The sequence below is a fragment of the Oncorhynchus nerka genome, linkage group LG27 (genome assembly GCF_034236695.1).
Source record: "Oncorhynchus nerka isolate Pitt River linkage group LG27, Oner_Uvic_2.0, whole genome shotgun sequence".
In the NCBI taxonomy this organism is placed as follows: Eukaryota; Metazoa; Chordata; class Actinopteri; order Salmoniformes; family Salmonidae; genus Oncorhynchus; species Oncorhynchus nerka.
The window spans coordinates 80,778,957-80,785,742 of record NC_088422.1 but is presented as its reverse complement, the minus strand read 5'-3'; positions in this window follow the sequence as shown (position 1 = coordinate 80,785,742).

Below are 6,786 nucleotides of genomic sequence, written 5' to 3'. Positions count from 1 at the left end.
TGTGTCCTACATTCACATGGTAGATTAATGTGTTGTAGCCTATTGTCGTCAAGAACCAATATACAAGACTATCTTTACTCAATCTTGACATCATGCACATAATAACAATGAGAAGCTGTTTCCTAAACGATTCTAGGAGTTTATTTCATCAGCGTCTACAACAGTATATAATCTATGTCTGTAGGCTATATGAGACGTCTGTGGAACATTTGAAGACCTCGGAACAAAGAATTTATGGACTTAACCTCCAAAACAATGACAAGTAAATCCATGACCAATGCCTGGTAAGTCAGTTCTAGGAATATGATAAGTACAGTATACCATTTTTGTAGCTGTCCCTCTTAAACCCTACTCGGCACATCTTGTAGTTATACAATTACAGCATCATCTCCCCTATGGCCTTGCATAATATCATTGCACTTGCACTATGAGGAAGCCCTTTGAAATCCAATGAACTCATGAGCAAGGAGAAGTGGCGCTTCAGCAATTTGCTAAAAATGTTGACCTCAGGGTACAGTATCACTAGAAAACCTTCTGCCCAAGAAGACGCAATGTACATTCAGGAACCAGAAGAACACATTATCACCACAGAAGGTTATAGTTACATAACACATTGGTTGTGTCCCAAATTACAACCTATTCCATTTATAGTGCACTACTTCTGACCAGGGCCATTTGGGACACAGACTGTTTGAACACTTTGAACCCAGTCAGAGTGGTGGTGGTCACAACTCCGGTGCTAGTTCCCACCATGTGCAACACTGCAACAACATCCGTGATATCGCTGCCAACACACAACACAAATAAGAGGAGGGAGGTGGAGAGAGACAGGGAAGGGGGGAAAGGCGGAGACGTGGGCAGAGGGGATATGTGGCTACCGCACGCACACACACACACACACACACACACACAGAGACAGAGAGAGAGAGAGAGAGAGGGAGAGAGAGAGAGAAAGAGCGACAGAGAGAGAGAGAGAGAGAGAGGGAGAGAGAGAGAGAGCGACAGAGAGAGAGAGAGCTCTGTAGTGTTTGTCTCCCTGACTCAGAGTTATGGAGTATACTGTAGATCTTATCTCTCCCTCTTCTCTAATCCTTTCTAGTTCTAGTCCTCTGCTCAGCAGCGTCTCTCTCTGGGATCTGTTACAGTCATACCACGGGCTTGGGGAAGTGGACTTGATGTTATCCTGTCCATCTGCAGCGGATTTCCTGGGAGGCCGAGGCGAGGACCGGCGATGTGTGTGTGTGTGAGGCCCCTGGAGCATCGTCAGACCAGGCTCTCTCCCTCTCTCTCACTCTCTGTGTGTGTGTGTGTGTGTGTGTGTGTGTGTGTGTGTGTGTGTGTCTGCAGGCAGACAATACAATATTGCAAAATAAAAGTACATAGACAAAACATAGAGGAGTTCATATGCATGTTTTCATATCAAGTATTTGTGAAACACATGCAGTACTATTATAGTCCTACTATTTCATGAATCAAGGGAGAAACAATAAGAACACTTAAAGTAGCTATTAGATACTGTAAAATATGTGTTTGTTCTCTGAAAGAGTTACAAAAACCCAGGGATGGGAGTACAGTAGGATGCTTCTGTCAAAGAAGGAAACAATCCATCTATAAGCACCATTTTATCCTGTGTTTTACAGAGAGGTCTCTTCATGTTACAATTAGTTACATACTCTGTAAAGTCCCTAAGTGTGTTATCCTGTGGCAGAGTGTTTTCGTGATCTGAGGAAACAGTACAATAGGTGTTTGAGCCAGGACTTGAGTAAGATATCCATATCCTTATCTGGTAGATTTCTATCCATGTCAGGGCACCTGGTTCGGGTAGATCTGAGCTCTATGCTGCTGTTCTACAGTGGCCATACAGTAGATGGAGTGGCACTTAGAATACAATTAGAAAACCATTGGACCCTTGGTCCTTACAGTAACTACTATATTCACTACATTCCAGCTGTCAGCCCCCCCCCCCACACTTACAGTATTATGGGCTTACACCATGCACACCCTGCATAAACTACCTGCACACCCTGCATAAACTACCTGCACACCCTGCATAAACTACCTGCACACCCTGCATAAACTACCTGCACACCCTGCATAAACTACCTGCACACCCTGCATAAACTACCTGCACACCCTGCATAAACTACCTGCACACCCTGCATTAACTACCTGCACACCCTGCATAAACTACCTGCAAACCCTGCATAAACTACCTGCACAACCTGCATAAACTACCTGCACATCCTGCATAAACTACCTGCACATCCTGCATAAACTACCTGCACAACCTGCATAAACTACCTGCACATCCTGCACAAACTACCTGCACACCCTGCATAAACTACCTGCACACCCTGCATAATCTACCTGCACATCCTGCATAAACTACCTGCACATCCTGCATAAACTACCTGCACAACCTGCATAAACTACCTGCACATCCTGCACAAACTACCTGCACACCCTGCATAAACTACCTGCACACCCTGCATAATCTACCTGCACACCCTGCATAAACTACCTGCATACCCTGCACAAACTACCTGCACACCCTGCATAATCTACTTGCACACCCTGCATAAACTACCTGCACACCCTGCACAAACTACCTGCACACCCTGCACAAACTACCTGCACACCCTGCATAAACTATCTGCACACCCTGCATAAACTACCTGCACACCCTGCACAAACTACCTGCATACCCTGCATAATCTACCTGCACACCCTGCATAAACTACCTGCACACCCTGCATTAACTACCTAAACACCCTGCACAAACTACCTAAACACCCTGCATAAACTACCTAAACACCCTGCATTAACTACCTAAACACCCTGCATTAACTACCTAAACACCCTGCACAAACTACCTAAACACCCTGCATTAACTACCTGCATACCCTGCATAAACTACCTAAACACCCTGCACAAACTACCTAAACACCCTGCATTAACTACCTAAACACCCTGCATAAACTACCTGCATAAACTACCTGCACTCCCCGCATTAACTACCTGCACACCCTGTATAAACTACATAAACACCCCTCATACAATATATGATTCTAACCCTAAACACCTGTCAGCCATTTCAAGCAATTCTACTGAAATTCAAGCAATTTTGCATATTCTCATCTGTTCTGTCTTATTTAACCCTTATTTTAAATGGTCATTTGAGCTGAGAACATTATCTTACACAGCAACGACCTGGAGAATTGCAGGGGAGACAAGAGTCTTTGAATGGGTCAATAGGAAGCTTGGCCAGAGCCCAGTTGGAGCTTGTCCTGTCCATCCAACAGGTGCAGAGTCAGTCAGTTAGGGTATGTGTTGGCCCTTTGATGGATCGGGTATTAACCTGTCCGTCCCTGACCACCTTAGTTTACCGTACTCAAACTCTGGGATTTAGATGTGAAAAGGAGGCATTATGTTTAGCCTAGAGAGACAAAAAGGCCAGCCTTGTGTGCCTGGCACACAGCTGTTGGAAGAGACTACATGAAGCTATAACAGCAACAGGAGATTATACTGTAATACTTAACTAGGATAAAGTGGATTTCTTTTGTCTCTGACTGTCGTCATTCTGGTTGGCAATAACTATTCCAGATAGAGACAAACTTTGAATGGAAGAAAACCAACTCTATCTGTCTCTGGCTGGTCCAAACCCACAATCTATGGTCCAAACAGAGAATATACATGACACGTTTTACAGCAGCCTTTTCTAGGCTGGGAGCCTCCCTTGGCCTTCACTGTACTGGCAGCAGAATGTGGCTGCCTGACACAAATGGTACCATATTCTATAAAGTGCACTACTTTTGATCAGGGCCCATAAGGCTCTGGTCAAGAGTAGTGCACTACATAGGTAATAGGGTGTCATTTGGGACACAACCTGAAACTGAGACAGGCTGGAGATGGAGAAACACTCAGTTTGTTTAAGAAGAAAAAAAGAAACACTCAGTCACTCTCCACATACCCCTCTCCTTCCAGACTCACATTAAGCATCTCCAATCCAAAATTAAATCTAGAATCAGCTTCCTATTTCGCAACAAAGCCTCCTTCACTCATGCTGCTGCCATGACGTTGCCCTCTTTGGGTACAGCAAGCCCCATCCTCCTTTCCCTGCCTCCCACTGCCACCTTCAACTAGGCTGCTGTGGTCAGAGAGAGGTCGTAAATTCCCGAGGAGAAGACCTGCCTCATGGCCACACAGTATAAGAGACAGAGTGAATTTTCATAGAGAACAAAGGAATTTCTTCCACCTCACAGACCTTGAGGTCCGAACAAATTTCATGTTCCGGAGAAAGTATAAAAGATCGGTGAAGAATCCAGCTACAAACTGGTCTGTTTGTTACAACTTGGGGAAGCTCATGGGAGACGGTGTGGCCACATTACCATAATGCTGTTTATATAAGAGCCTCAGATATGAGGTTTACATCTAAATGTTGTATAAGATGAATGAGTATGATACTGTTTACACAATTTTACATTGTGATTTTGGACTGTCTAATGAAGGAAACTCCAATTCCCTTTTGAGTTGAACTAAATCAGAGGACCGCCCCTGAGCCCAGTTAGGGTCAGGCATCCTTGTCTGCAATTCCGAATAAAACCCAACTTTGAGAAATTATCACCAGACCATGTTTTTCTCCATTAGGAGGGGACGAAGGACCATTGCTGAATCTTTTAACCATACCACGTGGTTAAACTCTTAGACTATCGACACCGACAGAATAAGAACAAGTCTTTGATATTAATTACTACGGTAGTCTGCAGCTAGGAATTCGGTATCAATGAACGCGAAGAACGACAACCGCCGAAACATCCATTCTATAACAAATGAATGAATGTCACTCTGAACTATCCCCTCTAACCAAGACAGAGAGAGAGAGAGAGAAAGAGAGAGAGAGAGAGAGGACGAAACTCTCCAACAGAAACAAACTTTTCACCAGCGATCAAGACGACACACTGAGCGTAAATATATATATTGATTGCAATTGTTCCCGAATGAGTGAGCGATCATGTGCAAAGGATTAGCATTTCAATTGTTATAATTATCACTCTGTAGTGACTTCTCAGCTGACTCTCCCTTTTGTCCACCAAGCCGCGATGCCGGTTTAACCCACTAGGGCACATTCCCCTGTCCTTTCTTGTAACCATAATTACCTTGTTTGTTTGTTTATGCATTTCTGTGAATAACTTAGTTAGTAATAAATAAATGATTTAAGACAATTGATGTATGGATGACTCATAGACTGGGTTCGTGCAGATAACCAACAATTTACGACGTTTGGAATGAGACTAACGTGAGGTAAAGTAAATAATTAATTAATCAGAAGACTATGGATCAGATATGAAAATATCTGAAAAGTTATTTTAGGAAATGATAACTTTGTAATCTGAATATTTTCCTTGGTACTTCCTAGTTAATTACGGCTACATGATTACATGATCGTGTAATACTAATTACAGAGAATCTTTGATAAAAACCAAGTCTTCAATTTAATGATAGTAAAGACACGACACTGCCAAACATATCCTCGTAAAACTGACCATCCTACCGATCCTTGACTTCGGTGATGCCATTTACAAAATAGCCTCCAACACTCTACTCAGCAAACTGGATGTAGTCTATCACAGTGCCATCCGTTTTGCCACCAAAGCCCCATATACTACCCACCAATGCGACCTGTGTGCTCTTGTTGGCTGGCCCTCGCTACATATTCGTCGCCAAACCCACTGGCTCCAGGTCATCTATAAATCTTTGCTAGGTAAAGCTCCACCTTATCTCAGCTCACTGGTCACCATAGCAACACCCATCCGTAGCATGCTCTCCAGCAGGTATATTTCACTGGTCATCCCCAAAGCCAACACTTACTTTGGCCGCCTTTCCTTCCAGTTCTCTGCTGCCGATGACTGAACGAATTGCAAAAATCACTGAAGCTGGAGACATATCTCCCTCTCTAACTTTAAGCATCAGCTGTCAGAGCAGCTTACCGATCACTGCACCTGTACACAGCCAATCTGTAAATCGCACACCCAACTACCTCATCCCCATTTTGTTATTTATCTTCTTGCTCTTTTGCACCCCAGTATCTCTACTTGCACATCATCATCTGCACATCTATCACTCCAGTGTTAATGCTACATTTTTATTATTTGGCCTCCTTAGCCTATTTATTGCCTTACCTCCCTATTCTTCTACATTTACACACACTGTACGTAGATTTTTATGTTGTGTTTTTGACTGTACATGTGTTTATGTGTAACTCTGTGTTGTTGTTTTTGTCGCACTGCTTTGCTTTATCTTGGCCAGGTCGCAGTTGTAAATGAGAACTTGTTCGCAACTGGCCTACCTGGTTAAATAAAGGTGAAATAAATAAAAACATCCCACAGCCCACAGAAGAGATTGGTAAAACAGCTTTAGTTGAGAGGAGAGGTATTACCCTAGTAGAGGTTTTACATTGGAGGTATTACCATACCCAGCCAGCAGCCTCTAATTAGGACCGTCTCACTGCATGGCAGCCATTGTCCCTGTGTTTGGCATCTCAGTAAGTCAGACAATAGGGACCGACTGGCTGGAGGGCCCGTCAAGCTAACGATGGTGGCAGCCAAAGGTAATTGGATAGACTTTATCCTCCTTAGGCCAGATATTAGAGAATGGTAATCAATGCTATACTTTTCTTTCATAAACTATTAGATTTTCTTCTGCGGTCAGGTTTAAATCCCATTCATTTAAATCCCCTTCTTTTCTGAGGGACAATTCTTCAGAAAATAATTTTTTGGTCCAAAGTCA